The sequence below is a fragment of the Diceros bicornis genome, chromosome 14 (assembly GCF_020826845.1).
Source record: "Diceros bicornis minor isolate mBicDic1 chromosome 14, mDicBic1.mat.cur, whole genome shotgun sequence".
NCBI lineage: Eukaryota > Metazoa > Chordata > Mammalia > Perissodactyla > Rhinocerotidae > Diceros > Diceros bicornis.
This window is the reverse complement of record NC_080753.1, coordinates 48,311,625-48,330,965: the sequence shown is the minus strand read 5'-3', so window position 1 is coordinate 48,330,965 and position 19,341 is coordinate 48,311,625.

The following is a 19,341-nucleotide window of genomic DNA, read 5'->3' as shown; positions in this document are numbered from 1 at the left end:
CAGGGGACAAAATTCAGTCAATTACACTTCATTAGTTAGCAATGAGAAGGCAAGGGAGTGATGGGACAGGGGGATCCACAGGATGAAAAGTTGCTTTAGAAGCACAAGTGGATTAGCGAAGAGAGGGGCTAACAAAGAGACAAATTAGGAGGCTATTGGAATAGGCAACAGGTAAAGTTGAAAGGGCTTGAACTTGATGTTGGCAGTAAAAAGAACTGGATGCAAAATAAAACATTAAGGGAAAATTAATACGACTTTATGACTGCTTAGATATGGTGAGCAAGAGAGAAGAAAGATGACTTAGGATTATTAATTCTGAGAGACTGGGGAAATGATTGAAATATGAAAAGGTTATGTAGGAGATACTGATACCACAAGACAGAGCAGAAAGGTCACAGGCGCTGCAGTCAGACATACTGTGTTAAAAACACAAACTTTGTCACGTTTTTGATGTGTGCTTTTAGCAATTTACTTAACCTTCCTGGGCCTCAATTTCCTCTTGTATAAAGTTGGGGTGATATATCCAACCTCACTGAATGGTTTATGTTTTATGGATGAAAGGATATCACCTAATTTGACTATGAGATAGAAGTCAAAATTACTCTGACAGTAGAAGAACCTTAAGAACAATATATCATTCAAATTTCAGTGAGATTCTTTTAGGTAAAAGAACACAAAATAAATAAGACATAGAACAGCCATATAGATATTAAGAGTCACACTAACCATGAGGTCAACGTGGAAGCTGTGACGTAGCTTTAATGACAAGAAAACAAGCCTGAGCTTGGGCTCTCTCCACAGGAATGCAGCACTTTAGAACCCTGAAGTAGTTCTCTGTGCTGGAAGGTAGGATACATAAAAAAAGTGAAAGAAACAAAACAGTTGACTGAGGAGGAGAATGAATCATCTCACACAGACAAATGAAAGGTTATTGTTTGAGGAATAGTGTTCTATTCTCCATCTCCCTAGAAGGTGAAAGAAGGGAAAAAGTGGACTCAAAGTAAAGTAGAAGAAATATAAATTATCTCTGAGGAAGAAATTCTGACAATGGGGTGGTTAAGCATATGTTACAGACTGAATTGTCTCCCCCCAAAAAATTCACATGTTGAAGCCCTAACCCCTCAGTACCTCAGAATGGGACTATATTTGGAGATAGGGTCTTTACAGAGGTGATTAAGTTAAATGAGGTCATTAGGCTGAGCCCTAATCCAATACGACCCGTGTACTTATAAAGAAAGGAGATTAGGACACACAAAGAGACACCAGGCATGCACATGCACAGAGAAAATGTCACAACAAGAAGGCGGCCATCTACAAGCCAAGGAGAGAGGCTTTAGAAGAAACCAACCCTGCCAGTACCTTGATCTTGGACTTCTAGACTCCAGAACTGTGAGGAAATAAATTTCTGTGGTTTAAACCACCCAGACTTTGTTAGGTACTTTGCTACAGCAGCTGATGGGATTCAGGATGTGCTACCCCAAAATATGGCATCTGGGCATACTGAATATTTTAAGGTGAAGGAGTTTTGAGAAAATGGAAGAAGCAGGAAGGTCACTCTGACCTTCCCCCCTTTTTATCTCCTGAAATAGGTCATAAAACCCTCATGTGAAAGGTGCCTTCCTTATACCCAGAGGAAAGGAGCATCCTCATCTCCAGAGACATAGGGACACTGGAGAAGAATCCTAACACACAGGCTTTGCTCACTTTCCCTCAGCTTACTACACTTACCTCATATCCTATCATATTCCTACACAACTGTCCACTCTTCATCAACTCTAGCATAATAATACACAGGTCTAACTATTTTGGGGGGTCTTTATTTCCTTATGAAGGCTCCTACATCATATAAAATTTATATGAAATAAATTTAAATGTTTTTCTGTTGTTAATCTGTCTTTGTCAGTTTAGTCTTCAGACCCAGCCAGGAACCCTGAAAGGGTCAAGGAAAACTTTTTATTCCCCTATAGTTTCTGGCATCTGAACGTGGGACACCATAAGCTGGAGACACCTTGCTCTGTCTGGAAGCTGCAGTTAAGAGACCTTGGACCAGTGCCAGCCCCGTGGCCTAGTGGTTGAATTCTGCACACTCCTTTTCTGTGGCCTTGGTTTGCGGGTTCGGATCCCAGGCATGGACATACACCACTTATCAGCCATGCTGTGGCAGCTACTCACATACAAAATAGAGGAATATTGGCACAGTTGTTAGCTCAGGGCTAATCTTCCTCAGGTAAAAAAAAAAAGAGAGAGAGAGAGACCTTGGACTTCTGATGACAGCCAGCAGAAGGTAAGAATTCTTACCACAACAGTTTCTCAGATCTCTGCCTGTGGGGACCAGTTAAGCAAAGGTGGTAAGAGTCTTTTCCTTCCAAAACTCAGATTAGCAGAAGAAAAATGTTTGTGTAAAAATGAATTCTTTGGATTATGACTCTGGTTAAAATTTGGTTTTGGGGTACCCATTGGTTATTGATCATTTTCCTCCCAGGAACAGCTATTGTTTGTCAAATGGTTTCCTGTTTGTCTCTCATTTTGTGTCCTTGGCTGTCCAGATGCACAAGTGTTGGTTCTTGTGTGTGCATTTGGCCAATTGTCAGATTGGAGACCCCCAAAATGTGACTAGACAGAAATGTGGGTTGCACCTCATTTGCAGTTAGTATGTATCCTACTGCCCATTGTCAGCTCTCAGGGTAGTTGTCTACGTTTTTGTTTCTTTTGGCTATCTTTGAGGGTTGTTCTGGATCTTCAGAGGTTAGCATCTTTTGCACTGTCTTTGGGCATACCTCTTATGTCCCTGGTCAAGTATTGGTTTTGATTTCAAGTCACTTGATAGGTATACCTTTGGTTTAAATATTTGAAAAGATATTTTTACAGAAGCTCTATGGTCAGAAGTTGGCCAAATTGGAGGCTGATACTCAAAGCCTGATAAGAACTATTTTTCTAAGGCCATCTATCCTAAGCTAAAATGAAACTATGTACTCAGAGAAAGAAAACCTCCTGAAGCCTAAGTGGAACAATTTATTAAAACATTCCAAAGACACGCAGGTCTAAGTCTAGAACATAGGAATCTTTTGATTTCCATCTTAGTTGGAAATCTCCCTGATATAAAGAAGCAAGTTGAAAATAACCTAGTTGGATGGGCAGGTCAGCCCCTTGATATCATTCAGGCTGTGACCCAATTTTTTGAAGAATTATAAACAACTGTCTTTGTCTTACAAATTGAGTCTTTACAAAACCAGAAATGTGGCTCAAGAAGCAATTCAAAGGCCACCTATTCTTTCTAATCCCCAAACCTCCCCATTCATCTCAAAATGCTTGCAGATATTATAAAAGATCAGGACATTGGAAATAGAACTATCCTGCACTTAAGAAAAAGAAGGAAAATTTACATAGTAATTACATTAGACTTTTGATATTAATGTACCTGACACATGGCTACAATTTTAAAAGGAAAGCTATAATGTCTCTGTCTGCATCTGTCTATGTGTTTATGTACATTTGTCTATATGTACGCATATTATGTATATATGATATTTTTCTACCTCCAAATGGTATTACTAAATTAATTTATAAAATCCCTTAAAGGAATTCTATTCAAATTGGCTTAGATATAAATGAGCACTCACATAAATTAAGCATTCCTAAAACTCTCAGAAATATAGAAACTAACCCAAATGTTTTCTTAAGTTCACATGATCTGGGATAATCTTTGGTAAATAAAGCTGGTTTTAAAATTGTTGGTAAAATAAAAACAGGCACGTCTTCAGAGTTGTCAGCATTAAATATAATGCAGATATATAATATTTTTTCTATCTTGGTTTACTAGTCAATCAAGTTTATGTTTTCTCTACTCAATGTTTAAGATTATAAAACTATAAATCAAACCTAAGAACAAAAGGTACAATAAAAATGAATTGTCTGATGCAAGTCAAGCATGGTAGTAAAAGAAAATAAAATAAAGGAAGAACCATATGTTTAACTTTTTAGCTTCTTTGCTTTGGTGATATTTTGATACTTGCCTGCTTTGTCAACAAGAAAAATAACTTAAGATGATGGCTAGCTTTGTTTTTTGTCTCATGAAATTTTCATAAGCAATTCAAGTATAGTTGTTAAGAACAAGTGAATTAAACAGATGTAAGCGGGGTAAAAGTTTATACATGAACTTTTCAATAATAATTATGTTTTATAATATATCTACTTAAAAATAGTTTCAAAAATCTTTTTGATAACTTGAAATCTTAAAGCTATACAAAGTTAAGTTAAATTATGAGTACTCATTGAAAATATAGATTATTTCCAAATAAGATAAAATATTGAAACATTAATGGCTAAGCATAAGTTTATCTCCTTTTGGCATCTTGTTTTTATATGGTACAGAGAGACTAAATATATTTGGGTCAGTTAATAAACATGAGAAATTGTGCTATTTAAAAGACATATGCCTCTAGAAATTGTGAAATGATGTATTCACAAATTTGGTACAGAATGATAGTATATGGCAGATAGTTCATAATTTCTTACTTTCTAGTTTTCACTGAAAAGAAAGATTACTAATGGTTAAAACTTCAATATATACAATGAAATGACAGAATAGTAAGGTTAAAAAAGAAACCATCTGTATGCAAAGAAAGTAAAATGTGTTTTTGCTAAGGGAAGGTATGAAGGTCATATTTAAGAGAAAAAGAGAGTATTTTTGTCCTAAAGTAGAATGACTGGTTGTTCCAGAATGAGAAAGAAAAAAAGTGTAGGGCAAAAACTGAATGGTTAAAAAAATAATTATAGTCGGTTGTGGAAAAGAAATTTTATGTGTGGTTAAGCTGCTAAGATTGAATAGATTTATTTATAAGTTTTTTTAAAAAATGAACCTAAATATCAAAAATACAATAGTGCAAAACTAGAACTTGGTTTTCTCTCTTTGCTTAAACGACAAACTTTTATTAGATTATTGGTCTGCTGTTAATAAGAAATTATAAAAAATAAAAGAATTTTCTTTACCTTTTAAGTAATTTTCCTGGGAAACCAAGATTTGTGTCTTAAAAATAATTTCCTATGCTTCATGTTGATTTTATCAGGTTTTTGGTTACTTAAGAAACCTAAATCTTCTCAAGATGAAAGAGCTAAGGTTTTTTTACAATCATGTAACCTCTATATTTATCTTTAAAATGTTTTATTGTCACTTGATTAAATAGATAACTAAGTATTGTTTCCTAACTATCTGTGATCGTATTTATTCAAGAGCCTGAATCTTTTGACATTTTTGACAACTTCCCAAAATCAAATTCTATATAGAGTCTTTCTGACCTCAAACTAACTTCGAGATTTCCCAGAGATCTTCTGGAAAATCTCAAAGGATTTGCCTCTTACAATGTGAAAGAGAGATGGAAAACTAATTAGGTTTATTTGGTATGTTAAATCATGTAGGCAGCATTGTCAAATGAGAAGTGATGCTAAACCTTCTTAGGCTATATAGGTAGGATGTTTCAGAAATTGTATGAAGTTCATAGAAATTTGTCAACACCATCATTGTCCAATTACTATGTTAAAATGTTGTATGTCACAGAAATAACTAAATTTCCTTATCAAATGAACTCTCATCAGATTTTTAACCATGGTCATTTTTAAGTCATTTGTCATTCACAGATAGTTATTGATTTACTCTGATTTTCCTGTAAAAACATTTACAATCGGCTACAGGTGAGAATGCTCCATCATAGCATCACTTGAATAACTTTGAGACCATTCCACTAGACTGAATAAGAGTTTCTAGAATTAATGAAGAAGTTGATGGATTCATAAAACTGCTAACTCAAGATCAAGCAGAATAAGAATTAATTACATGAAACTGAATGAACTGGTGAGGATAATTATAAATTTTTTATGACTTTTTGTTTGAAACATTACTGTTTCTTTACTGGGCTTTTTTTTTTCCCCCAAATCTAAGGAAACCTTTTTCTCTTTTTTCTTAAGCTACTGTAACTTACAGCAATTTGGTAAAGTATGCCTTTGTGAACAAAGATGAAACAATTACTTTTTCTCCCTATCTGATCCTTACAGAATTCAGAAACGCTTAGTGAGTATTCTTATTTTCAGAGCAATATAGTTATTTGCATAAGTTCCATAAAATCTGTTCTCCTTGTAACAGGACACAATTGGAAACATTGGTTATATTGCCAAGGCTTTGACTGGAATGTCATATTTGAGAATGATGTACGTAGAATCAGATATGACCAGACAGCTTTAAGGAACTAAAGTTGACTCTGTGGAGGCAATAAAGCCCTCTGAACAAACCACCTTGTACCTTGTTTTCAGGGTTGCAGGCTTACCAGGTGAGTAAGGAAGGTCACTTCCTGGCAGGCCCAGGAACCTTAGGATTTTTGGGGACCTCAAGAGAGAGGAATTCACTTAAATCCATAGGTATTTTAGGCAAAGTTTGATGGCAAATCCTTGGCTTGGCTTCTTAACCTCAAGATGCTTTTAAAAGTCCAATCTGATAATCTTATGACAAGTTCCAGCAAAGCAGACTCAAAAAAGAGCCTATGTGGTCAATTGCTATTCTTGCTCCACTTATATAAACATTCAGGCCAAGTTCAATGAGACTAGACTTATTTGGCAAACGAATTAGTCTCACTTAGATTATCTTTGATAGAAATGGAGGTGACTGTAGAGAGAAAAATTGTGCTTCAGTAGAAAACTATAGCACACTCTTGTGGGTATTAAATTCTAGCCCTATTCATTGTCTTTAAGGTTTTGTTACCTATCTATACATTAGACTGGATTCTGAATTCTTCTAGTTTTCTCTAATAGCTAGCTACAACTCTCTGAATTAACATTTCCATTTTTTCTCCCACCCTTCTGACTAGGAATCACTAAAATTTAAAATTACCCTTGTTCCTGAGGCCCTGAAAGCTGAAGCTGTACAACTTGGTAAAAACTTCAGAGAAATCACCACAACAGCTCATGTTTGGACTGCCTTCATACCTATTGCTGTGTGGGCCAGTCAGAAAGTTCACCTGAATACCTGATGACATCACCAGAGACATTCAAACTGCAGCCCAGGAAAATCTGTTAGCTTGCCACTGCCTGCCTTCACTCTTGAAGATGTTTTGAGCCCAACTTCTAGAAATCTTCCTGGCTGACTGTCCTCTGGCCTTAAAAACTGAATTTATAGTTTGTTCTAACCATTAACCTTTGTTTTTCTTTTGTTTTCATGAAATTGCACAGGACTAAGCCACTTGTTCAATGGATTATGGGGAAATCTACTCAGTTTCTGGACTGTGAGAGTTCTTGGGGAAGTTTCAGATGGGGGAATGATGCTTCCTCCTTCAGATGGATTCAGGATTTGCTACCTCAAAATATGACACCATGGCTTATTGAACGTTTTAAGTTGAAGAAGTTTTGAGAAAACATCAGAAGCAAGAAGGTCACTCAGACCATCTTCCTGCTCTTCTCCCCTGAAAAGGTCATAAAACCCTATGTGAGAGGTGTCATCACTATACCCGGAGGAAAAGAGCATCCTCATCTCTGAAGACAAAGGGACACCAAGAAGAATCAGACCAAAGAGGCCTTGCTAAATTTCCTCCAGTTTACTACAATTACCCCATACTCCTTAATCTATCATATTCTTCTATGACTCCACTTTTCATCAAACGTAACCTAAAAATACAGAGGTCTAATTGTTTCTTTGGGTCTTTATTTCCTCATGAAGGCTCCCATGTCATGTAAAACTTATATTAAATAGATTTGTATGCTTTTCTCCTGTTAATCTGTCTTTCTCAGCTTACTTTTCAGACCCAGCCAGGAACTCTAAGAGGGTCAAGAAAAATTTTTTCCTCCCCTACACAGCCTAGTAATATAGCACACATCACTCTTTATATATATATATAAAATTGAACCCAGTACTCAAGATGAGGTTGACCAGGTCAGCAAATTACTCAGTTTGTAGAATGTATTCCCAATGATATATATATTACAGCATAAATTGCTATGTAATACAGCATGTATTACTATAGCATCTCCCTGCTTTGTAATCTTTGAAAACAGATTGAACAAGGTTTGGAGAGAGATCTCCTCAAACCTTCAATTAACATTTTTATTTCATGACTACAGTTCTCACCAGTGCTGGTTCAGAAAGCTTTTCTCATCTCTGGTACTCAATGTGACTTTCAAATAATTTGAATTACACTCAGCACCACAGAAGCAAATAGTCTCCCTTTGCCATGGCTGGTTTTATTAAATCACAGTATCATAGAGCACAAAAGGGCCAAGAGAATACTGTTTAAATTTATTATGTAGCTTTATTGGGTCAATTCCAATAGTTTTGCAGTAATCCTTGGGCCCCTTGGGATTCAATGCAATTTTTAAGAGTGTGTGATTGTTTAATTTCTTATAGTAGAAACTTCAATTCTTTGTAATTAATTATGCAAAAACATAAGGAAAATTTATGGAAGTAAAGCATCTTGGTATTGCGTGGAAATTTAAAGAGTTACTAGTCAAATTCTAAATCCAAAACATGAACCTTCTACACAGCATGTCACCCACCTGCTAATTAAACACCTCCAGTGATCAGAAACTCATCTTCGGAATGCTGCCCCTATAGTCGCATTGAGCTGGAGTCTGTTTCTTTGTGCCTTTCACTGGCTGATAGCAGTTTATAGTGGTTATTATTTTAGTCTGCCCTGTGTGCCTCCTCACCCTACCCCTCACCTTGTCCCTGACCCAAACACACTGAGGCAAGGTCCTTTCCAAGTATTTTTCTGGCTAAACTGAGAGTAAAGAGCCTCCTTTTCTCTCTGGTTGCTAAGCTTGATGGACGGCAATTCAGAGCACCCTGCAGCAGTAGCAGAATATGATGTCTGTTCCAAAAGTAGGGACCAGAGTAAGAGAAAGAAAGAGAGAGAGAGAAAGAGAATATCCTAGGTCTAGTTCCCTCTACGGCCAACTCTGTTTCTGCCTTTCCCACAATTTGGTTATGTGAGTCAATAAGCCTTCTTGTTTACTTAACATATTTCAAGTTGTATGGCTGTCACATACAAATACAACAAACAGACTTGGTTGAGGAATAAGTCTAATTCATCCTCTTCAAAACAGCTCTTAAAAATGTTTGCAAGTCATCATTATAGAGATTATATTTTTATTGTCCAAACTGGTGTGCTTTTGAGAGTGAAATAGAACACAATTTGTTACAGTCATTCACACTTTGTTACAGTCATGGTTACAAATCCCCGTGCCACCCTGATAGGTATTCTTTGAACACTTGGCAATTTGTCAATGTCTCTCTTAGAATATGGTAGCTAGAATTGAATCCAGTACTCAAGATGATTGACTAGCGCAGCAGATTACTTGGTTTGGAGAATATATTCCTATTGCTACCACTGATGCAACCTCAAATTGAATCTTCCTCTAGCTCTGGTTCTTTCTCTTAAATAGCACTTTACATTGTGCCTGGCACGTGGTTGGTACCTAAAGGCCAATGAATAAATAACTCGTTTTGAGCTGGAAGTCAACTACAGTCATGTGTCACTCAACAATGGGGATACATTTTGAGAAATGCATCGTTAGGCAATTTCGCCATTGTGTGAACATCATAGAGTGTACTTCAACCTATATGGCAGAGCCTACTACACACTAGGCTATATGATACTAATCTTATGGGACCACTGTCATATATGTGGTCCATCATTGACCAAAATGTGGTTATCTGGCACATGACTGTATAATTCAATTAGCTTTTGAGGATTCAAATATGGAACCTCCTATTTTTCTATGTTAAATTTCATCTTGTTATCTTCAACCTACTGTATTAGTTTATATCTCACAATATCATTCTTTCCCCCAACTTCTGTTCTTCAATAATTTAATAAGCATATCATCTATGTGTCATTATTATTTATGTTGATATTAGCTAATACATAGTGCTTCCTTCATGCCAGTCTTTGTTCTAAGCATTTTAGGCATTTTTAACTCACTTAATATTCACAATAAAATTAATGGACGGATATTTTATAGATGAAGAAATTGAGGAACAAAAAGGTTAAGTAAATAGAGTTAATAAGTGGCAGAGCCAGGATTCAAAGCTAGAGAATCTGGCTCCAGAATCTGTGCTCTTCTGCACATTTCTATTCTCAGCAGACTCATTGATTACTAAGATGTGGAACAAGACAGGGCAGAGGAGAGAGACCATGACTTCTCATTAGAGCACGAGTACATAGCAAGCACTCAACGTGCATGTTTTGTTCCAACAAGTACTACTTTACCTAACTGTATGATAATAAATATATAAAAAGAGAATGTCATATGTCTTGATGGAGCCCAGATATACTCTTCTAGTTTAAGTGTTTTAAGTGCTTACAAAGCATCAATTTATTAATCCAGTCTAGAATTCTCTCTTGGACCAATGTCAAACTTATAGTTTTTGTCCTGTAAAATCCATCTTTCTTTCTTGCTTGCTTGCTTTCTTGTTTTCTTCTTTCTTTCTTTCTTTCTTTCTTTCTTTCTTTCTTTCTTTCTTTCTTTCTCACTTTTTTTCCTCTCTCATTCTCTCTCTCTTTCTCTCTTTCCTTCCTTTCTTCCTTCTTTCTTTCCTTCCCTTCCTTCCTTCCTCCCTCCTTCCTTCCTCCCTTCTTTCCTTTCTTTTTTTACTCTCTCTCTTTCTGCATCTCTCCCTCTTTCTCTCCCCAACTCTCTCTTAAGGAGAATTGCATTTGCCTGACTTTGGTCTACTCTCCCCTGCTTCACATTTTCTTAAAGATCATAGCTTCCTTGGAAGTCTTCTCCTAACCCAAGGTTCTAATTTCCTTTGCCAGAGATGTAAATTTATTTACAGATGCTAGATATCTATAGTTTTCTCACCTGAAAAATTATAGCTATTAGCAAAATCTGCAAACTTCTATATTTTTATAATTATAAAACTTAAACTTTTATAATCTGCAAGTTCAACAGAGGCTTGCCAGACCAGCCAATGACCAGAACTAATTTTGAAAATATTTCTCCTTTTGGTGAACATAATTTCACTTTGACAAATTTGTATCTCAACCTGGCCATTGTAAGAACCAATCAAAACACAATGCAGTGATACTGGCCAACATGACTGGCACACAGAAAATGTAGAATGGTTGCAAAGTAAATTGTTTCAAAGATAGCAAGATAATTATTTGAATAACTCAAAATTTAAATGTAAGAAGCGAGAAACGAAGTGTACAAAACTCTGAGAAGTACCTGATGCTATGGTCATCCTAGAGCCAAGTCCTTTTGGAAGCAGAGACAGGCAAAGTCATATATGGAAGAGTAGCCTTGGAAATTAGCCTACACAAACACCGGTCCTCAAATTAATTTTAACAATCCTAAAAGAATTAAAGAAAGTCAAGATATAAATAAAAATACAAAACATCACTCCCGACTAGCCTGGCTATCAGAAGCCCAACAGCCTGCTGCCAGAAGGACAGAGCCAGTGACAAATATTGCCAACTGAGAGATGAGTTTTTTCACCTCTCTGCAAGACTGAATAGAAGGAATTTAATTTGCCTGCTTGGCTCTTATGCAATGCCAGGTAACCTCAGAATAAAGAGGGCTTTGAGGCAGAAAGCCAGACTTCCCAAACACATTGCTGCAATCATATCCTTCTCTTGTCAGATGCCTGCAGACACAGCGACCAACATGTCCCAGACTACTTCTTCCTATCACTCGGATTCATAAGGCTCTGTCTCCCACAGAGAAGGATGGGAGATAGGAAGGCTCCAACTGCTCTCCCTGTGAAAACTCCATGGTGAAATTCCATCAGACAGAAGCCAGCTCTCTGCTGAGTGAATTGAGCCTTTTATCAGTCAGGTTTGTATACATTATAGAAAGAGCCAAAGAAGGGGTTACTGTACACCTCGTATATTTTTAGTTCCCCAGGATTAGTTGCTATTGGACTTAATGTGAGGGGAAGAGAAGAAAAAAATCAACTTTAGTCTTTGTGTATTTTGGTGGTTTTTTAAAGTCTCCAAGATTTGCTGGACTTGTCTGCTTGCTTTTTGGATATACTACAGTGAATTTTGTAGCATAAAGAGCATGCTATCTATGTCGTGTTCCAGATTTGACCCCTATTTCATTTTATTTTTCACACAATTTACTGATGGAAGCCAGAGTGTGTGAGTGTGTGTGAATACATGCATGCACACCAACTTTCACTGATATGATTTTGGCTTCAAGACTCATTCTGTTCACCAAAAGCACAATAAAATCATTTCAGTTGGCAGAATCAGCTGAGAAATTTTTGCAATCCTCTTACTTTCTTCATTGACTTTAGTTATTGCTGAAGCAAGTCCCTGTGGGAAAATAAAAACAAAAGCAAGCAAACAAGTAAGATATGTGGATGTAAAGATAATATTGCTGTTACTAGATTTACCATAAAAGAACTTGACATTTTTGAGTTGACCTTTTCTAGAGTTTTGCGACTAGAAATAATCCTTCTACTATTTTATTCACTGCCATAATTATTTTAAATGTCACTCTTACTCTTTCCCCTCCAACCTCCTTTCAATCATTCAATGTTTCAATCATTCAACAAGTATTTATTGAGCACCTATTATGTGGCAGGCATGTACTAGGTGCTGGGGATATGACAGTGAATAGGACAGGCATGGTTCCTGCCCTCCTAAACCTAGAGGATTTTCAATTAAAGAGATGATACAAAGATCATTGCCATAAAATCCCTCAAACTAAATTGTAGACACTATAACTACGGAACAATGCCACATCTCTGGGGACAGGAGAAGAGGTGAGTGGATAAATATCATCCAAATAAAGTAATCTACTCAGCAAAACATTTATAGAGGCGCTATCTATATTGCTCTCAAAGGCTGTGCATGGAAGAGGAAGTCTTTGCTTTCTTCTTTCATCCTCTGCTTGTTCTTCCCTAAGAGGAGGTGATATTAACAGATGAGTCTGATCCCAAACTTCAGGTTGGTTTATATTTACTCCTCAGCCACTTTGAATACTCTCTTCCAGTTTTTTATTTAATGCTGCTGAATCAATGAGCTTCACTAAGATCTACTTCTTTGGGACACATTTTGAGTGCACTAAAATGAAGGTGCATCTCTTTTGACCTAGGTGGTTTCGTGGATGTACAATCTGTTCAGTCACACAGGACTCCAAGCTCAAAAGGGCCCTGGGCTTGGTTTAATGCTCTACTGTTGCTGTGTTGAAATTCTTGATACTTTTTGGACAACGGGCCCTACGTTGTTATTTCTACTAGGGCCTGCAAATTACGTAGCCAGTTTCTTTAGAATTCGTGGACAATTGGCAGAAAGATTTGAATATGTGGGCTGGAGAGATTCTGCTGAGATGCTGATTCTAAGCCCTTACCTCACTCCTAGATTTAATAGAGACCCAAGTTTTGGAGATTATGGCACTGGATAGTTAGTCATAGATGCTCAAGAAATAATTCATTAAGCAATTACTTTTCTAATATTTACGCAACAAAAATTTGCTGAGCAAAATCTTAAAGATGGACCAAGTAAAGCTTAAAGATTTAACTCATCAAGCATATTTGAGCTCTTTGGCAGTATTATTTTAAAGGAGCAATGGAGAAAGCCTTATATGTGATTATTAAATGATTTCTAACAATTCTTATGTAGAAGGCAATATATTAAATATTGAACTCGGAATCAGAAAACCTGGTTTCATATGCAGGGTTTTTTCCTTGCTACTTATATGATCTTGTCTGAGCTACTTAAGCATTTGGGGCCTCTTTTATTCTTTCTATCTATAAAACATGGATAATAATACATGTTCCTGGGTTGCTGAAAGAATTAAATTAAATAGTGTTGGTTAAAGTGCCTCTCAGAGTCTGTGCCACATAGTAGGCACATAATAAATCATTGTATTGGTTTGACATAATTATAGGCCTTTACTTAGAGATAGAAATAGAATTCCACTGCATGAATCCATCAAGAAAAAAATGAGTTATCATCAATATATTAGGATTTAAAAGATTATAATTTCTCAAATAAAAATATTATAATTGTACTTATTTTTATCTCTCCTTTTTTTTCTTCTCAACACTAGCCAATATTACTAGCATTGACACTAAGATTCTTCTCTTTAAATAGCACATATACTCTCTATACATCAGGGATATGAATTCTTCCAAAAATTTCACCCAGATTCCAGGAATTTTGTTTCTGTGGTGGGTGTATGTGAACAGCTATACACAATTAATCAGAATTTTCCAAGTAGACGTAAGTTAACTTAGCATCAGCAGTCCCCCAAAATCACTACTCTCACTCTGTCTAGAACTCAATCAGTCAAGAATCTGGGGTTTCATCTTGAGTTCTTTTTAGTCCAGTGCAAATCATTCCTATGTCGGAAAACAAATAATCATTGTTTGCTTTAACCAATGTCCTATTAGCCAACCTAGAAAATAGATTTCTTTACTTTTTTAATTTAAAAAGCAAAATTCGAATCAATTAAATTGGATTTGGCATAATTCTAAGAGGAAACACTATCATTATACTCAATTCCCTAGTTACTTTCTTTCTGACTTTGAAAGATGTACATTAGGTTATCACTATTTTGGCGAGTAACAGAAAACAAGGTCTCTGTCAGATGATAAAGATGACTCCAGGTTCATGGAAAGCACTAATGATGGTCTCTGGGCAAATGGCAGGTTAGACATCTCCAAAGTAATTGTCATCGTTATTGTCCAAGAGCTTCTATTCAATGCTGCTGGGAGCACATTTGATCATAACCATAGACCGTGGTCACTGTTCGAGAAGTAAATTCCATAAATTGTGTAAGTTCTTTAAATATTTATTATAAAATATTTGGAGGGATTTGTTAAAACACTTATTGAGTTTTAACTATTTGGCTAAGCATTTTATGTGTATAAACCAAAATAACTCAATGAAGTAGCTCCATTTTACTGAAGGTAAAACTGAGGTTTAGAGAATTTGAGAAATTTACCCAGGATTACTTTTGGACCTGGAAGAATCAGAACTAAGATCCAAGCATGTCAGACACCAAAAGTGGTGCTCTTACCGGGGTATTATTACTCTGCCTCCCATTTTGCCATTTACCATCTGGCTCTATACCTCTGCTGACTTTCCTTACCTAGAACTGAGAATGCAGATAAGTGAGCTCACCTGCAAGGCTTAGCACAGGCAGAAGAGTGCCTGGGCAGAAACCGGTTACTTAAATATTATATTCTCAAGCTAGATATTCAGAATAGATGTTTTCTAAACATCCTGACCCCAGAACTATCTTCATGCAGTAGTGTGTCACTAAAAATACATTAATACACATGCATACACATGCCAGTGCTACCTCCTACAAACTTTCTTCTTAGAAATGAGAATGTGCTTTAGCTTAGACAGTAAATACTTCCAGGATACAGAAACTTTTAAACATGTAGCATCATCTTGCTATTTAAGCTAATTAGTAATTTTGGAGTAAAAATCATTTATCCTCAGGGCACTATCTTTTAAAATAAATAGATATTTTTCACATTCTATACCTCTAAATAAACCATTTGTAGTATAGGTTTGGCAAACATTCTCCTACTCAATTTCATTCTATGCAAGTGTTCCGCATGTGAAGGATTCTTGGTTTGTATGTTGATGTTGGCCTAGTTAAAACCGCCATTGCTATCTGAATTATGTGGAAGTTTCCAAATCTGCTAATGTGCAGTTTGCACCTTGCAGAAGGGAAAGACATTTTAATAAGCCTTATTGCATCTGCCAAAGGAAAATGAAGTGAAGTTTGCAGAGATATTTACTTTTTAACAGAGAGAATGAGAAAGCTGTAGAAAGACAGAGATAGAAAATAAACGTGAGAACTCACTTGGATGATGCCTTTCTTTCTCATATCTTGTTTTTCTGAGTCCCACCTCCTTTTCTCTGTAATTTTCTGCCCAGGCTTAAAGGTATAAAATCCTTTTACACTTCTATCCGCCAATTTCCACAGCTTCTTGCTTCTTGCTAGCAAGTAAAAAGAGGTCAAGCCAGAGACATCAGAACACACACTGGTTACTATGCCACACACATCAGAAAGTCCCCAAGAAAATGTTCAGAGCTTTCTCCAAATTGCCCCTAAAAGTGCCACGGTAGGGGAGAACAGGGGGTTGTGGGGCCGTGTCTTATGGTTATTTAAACTGGGCACTTTTGAATCAAAATAACTTCCTAACCCTTTTACTGGCTTATTCTTGCACACTGTCTTTCAAAAATACAGAAAAATTAATTTTCCGAATTCAAGCTATAGGTCACTCCATTTAAGCTTCTGCTAAAATATCACCACCTCCAGTGGCCTTTGCAAAACACACTAAGATGTCCCTCATCCCCTCTATCTCATTTTCTCCCGCTTTATTTTTCTTGGTAGTAGCCATCACTATCTGATATTTTACAATATATTTTCTGACCATTTGTTTGTTGTTTTTTTCTCTTTCTGGAATGTATGCACCATGAGGGTAGAGTTGTTTAATTGACCACTGACCTCCAATGCCTAGAACAGTATCCCATACGTGATAGGGACTCTATAAACATCTGTTGAATTAATTAAATACCAGTGAAAACAAGCCGGACCATATAGAGCTGGCAGATGCATACTGACATTCTATTTTCTGATGTCATTTGTCTCACATCATTCCGCCTGAAGGAAACCTTTTTAGGGAAGCAATCTCTAGTCCAAGTTTCTTCCACTTCTTTCTTCTGTTCTCCGTGTAGTCAGCCCAAAGGATATTTGAGTTCAATTTGCAGAGAAATGCTATAGACAGAAATGATAATGTCCCTTCAACTTAAAAGGGCTGAGCATGTTTTGAAAGTGTTTTATGAACTGGAAACCTTTCTATGAGGTATTTCACTACAGCCCCATAAAACCTTACACCCTGCTGGAATTTCATCCTGTTAGATTTGGCAGTGTTTCCTTCCTCAAGTAATGAGTTCAATTCATGTTTTCATTTAAGTTCATACCCAGATACAAATCAGTGTCACTGCCACAAGCAATGATTTGCAGAATTCCCAGGCACTCAGGGGTGAGGGACGGAGGGTTTAGAAGAACAAATGCCAAATTCTCCTTTACACATGGAGGCTCCGTGGCACTTACTGTCTTATGCCCACCTAGTGCCAGGTCCTCTGGAGGCAGCTGGCTAAGTGGGCTTCGGGCTTCTATCTCAACGCAAGCTCATCTTTTAAAGCCCCTCTGGATTTCCTGTGGTAATCTCTTTTGGTGTCCCTTTGAGAAAGAAACAATAATCGCAATTTTTTTTTTTTCCAAGAGGAACGTTCAAGAGCACAGGTGGTTTTAGTTAGGGATTCAGTGGAAACTTTGGCAGGAATGAGGAAAGCAGTACAGAAAAGACCTATTGGTCCTTCCAGTTCTAGTTTAAGGTGGATATTTTCATGTGAGGAAAATCAGGCATAGTCAACACCATGAGGGACTACTTCTCTCCTGTGCTGATACACTAGGTAACTAAAATCTAATACCTACTCAACGGTTATTTTAAAAAGTGACATTATCAATAAATGATTGTTATTGCAACAAAGATGGTAACAATGACAGCAAGAGCACCCAGTGTATGGAAGTTCTCTTCTGCCTGTCGGGAATTTGTCCTGATTTGCATTGAATGCAGGACTTCCTGCAGGCAACACCTGGAGACTCTTTCCTGGAGGTAGTGCTGAGCCTCAGGACAATGTTATCATATTCAGTCTTCATTAAGAGCACTGCAGGCAACTCTCCTCTTTCCCAAGCCACATTCTCAGATTTCAAGGAGGTTTGGAGGAGAAAAGTTTGGAAAACAAAAAGATAGTTAAAAGAAAGTTTAAAAAAATGCATTTGTCTTTTTCTAGTTCAAGCAAGAAAGCTAATTTACACACACACACACACACACACACACACAAACACACACACACATTCATATTCTACTAGCCTTTTTGCCCAGCTGTAAATTTGTAACTCTGAGCTTCCCTAATCACAGGATTGAAACCACAGTACTAGGAACACCAAATCTCTGTATTGACAGTCCTATCACTTTTCTTGATGCCAGGAGGGGCAAGACAAGTGAGCCCACCCTGAGCTGGTGGTTGACAGACCCCTCTGGGAGATGTGTCTGTAGGACTCCTCCGGTAGATGAATGGCTGCACTACGGTGTGAGCCATGTTTTCTTTGTGTGCAGCATTTAGATGCCTAGTGATGAATGACAGGACTTGCTCTATTAAAAAACAGAGTTATTTTTCTACTCTCTCTTTAGGGAATTCTTATTAACTCTAATATGGCCCCACTACTTAGAGATCAATATGCCACAATTTGGTATAAAATAACATATTTTCCAAATTGTCCCATAACAGGCTAAAATATATACACATGTATTCCTTTTAATATGAAAGATTTATACCAGTGTGAGTCACTCATTAGTCAATTAATGCATTAATTCAATAATTATTTTATTGAACACCTACTAATTCCAGACATTGGCATTAGCCACTGGACACTGTATAAAAGTTCTTTGGTGTATATTAAAAATATGAGACTAATATGAGAAATAATCAGTGGTTAAAATAAATTGGACATAAGGCAGGAGAAAATGTATGAAGACCCTAAGGCATTTGGTTTAAAGCATATTCTCTACGTTACAGATTCTATTTTGCTTATTCAAATAATTCTTGGAATTTTGAATGGTTATATTTTATGTTGTCATATCTCAAACCAACATGTAGGAAGTCGCCTTGTTTTTAAATCGTGTTTTATCAGAAGCTTTGATCGGTGTGACATCAGTGTGCCTGTCACAAAAAACGCTTTGAAGTCCAAGAATGAAAACTATTGTCTTCCTCAATGTCACACCTACAGATACTCTGGATTTTGCCTTGGGGCATTGAGAGGTATAAATTCACAACCTGCGGCTTCAGTTAAATAAACTGAATGATGGGTTCAGATAGCTGCAGAGATGGAAAAATAATTAATCAGCCTTTGAAGAGCTACTCCAGAAACCACAGAATTTTCTTCTGCAACCAACAGGAAGCAAGACCTGCCAGATTGTTAAGATATGCACTCAGTGATTTGAAGGAAGAAGATGAGAGGGAAGAGGGAAGGCTAGGATAGGACTTAGCGAGAGCTGTGAGAACTGAATGGAGGGGAAAGATGGCTGATGCCAAGTTGCCAGTAGAAAAGGAGGGTGATGCTCTTACAGAGCTGGAAGAGGTCAATAAATCACCACCCTTATCTTGCAAACAGAGCCTGTGACTTCAAAAATTAGCTCATTTATTCTGCACAATTAAATTTATTGAAGTGTGACAGAAAAGTTTAGCGGGCAGTGAAGCATAAAGCCAGCAACAGCCGAAGCCAGCATCTGAGTGAATGACACAATTAGCTGATTTTCAT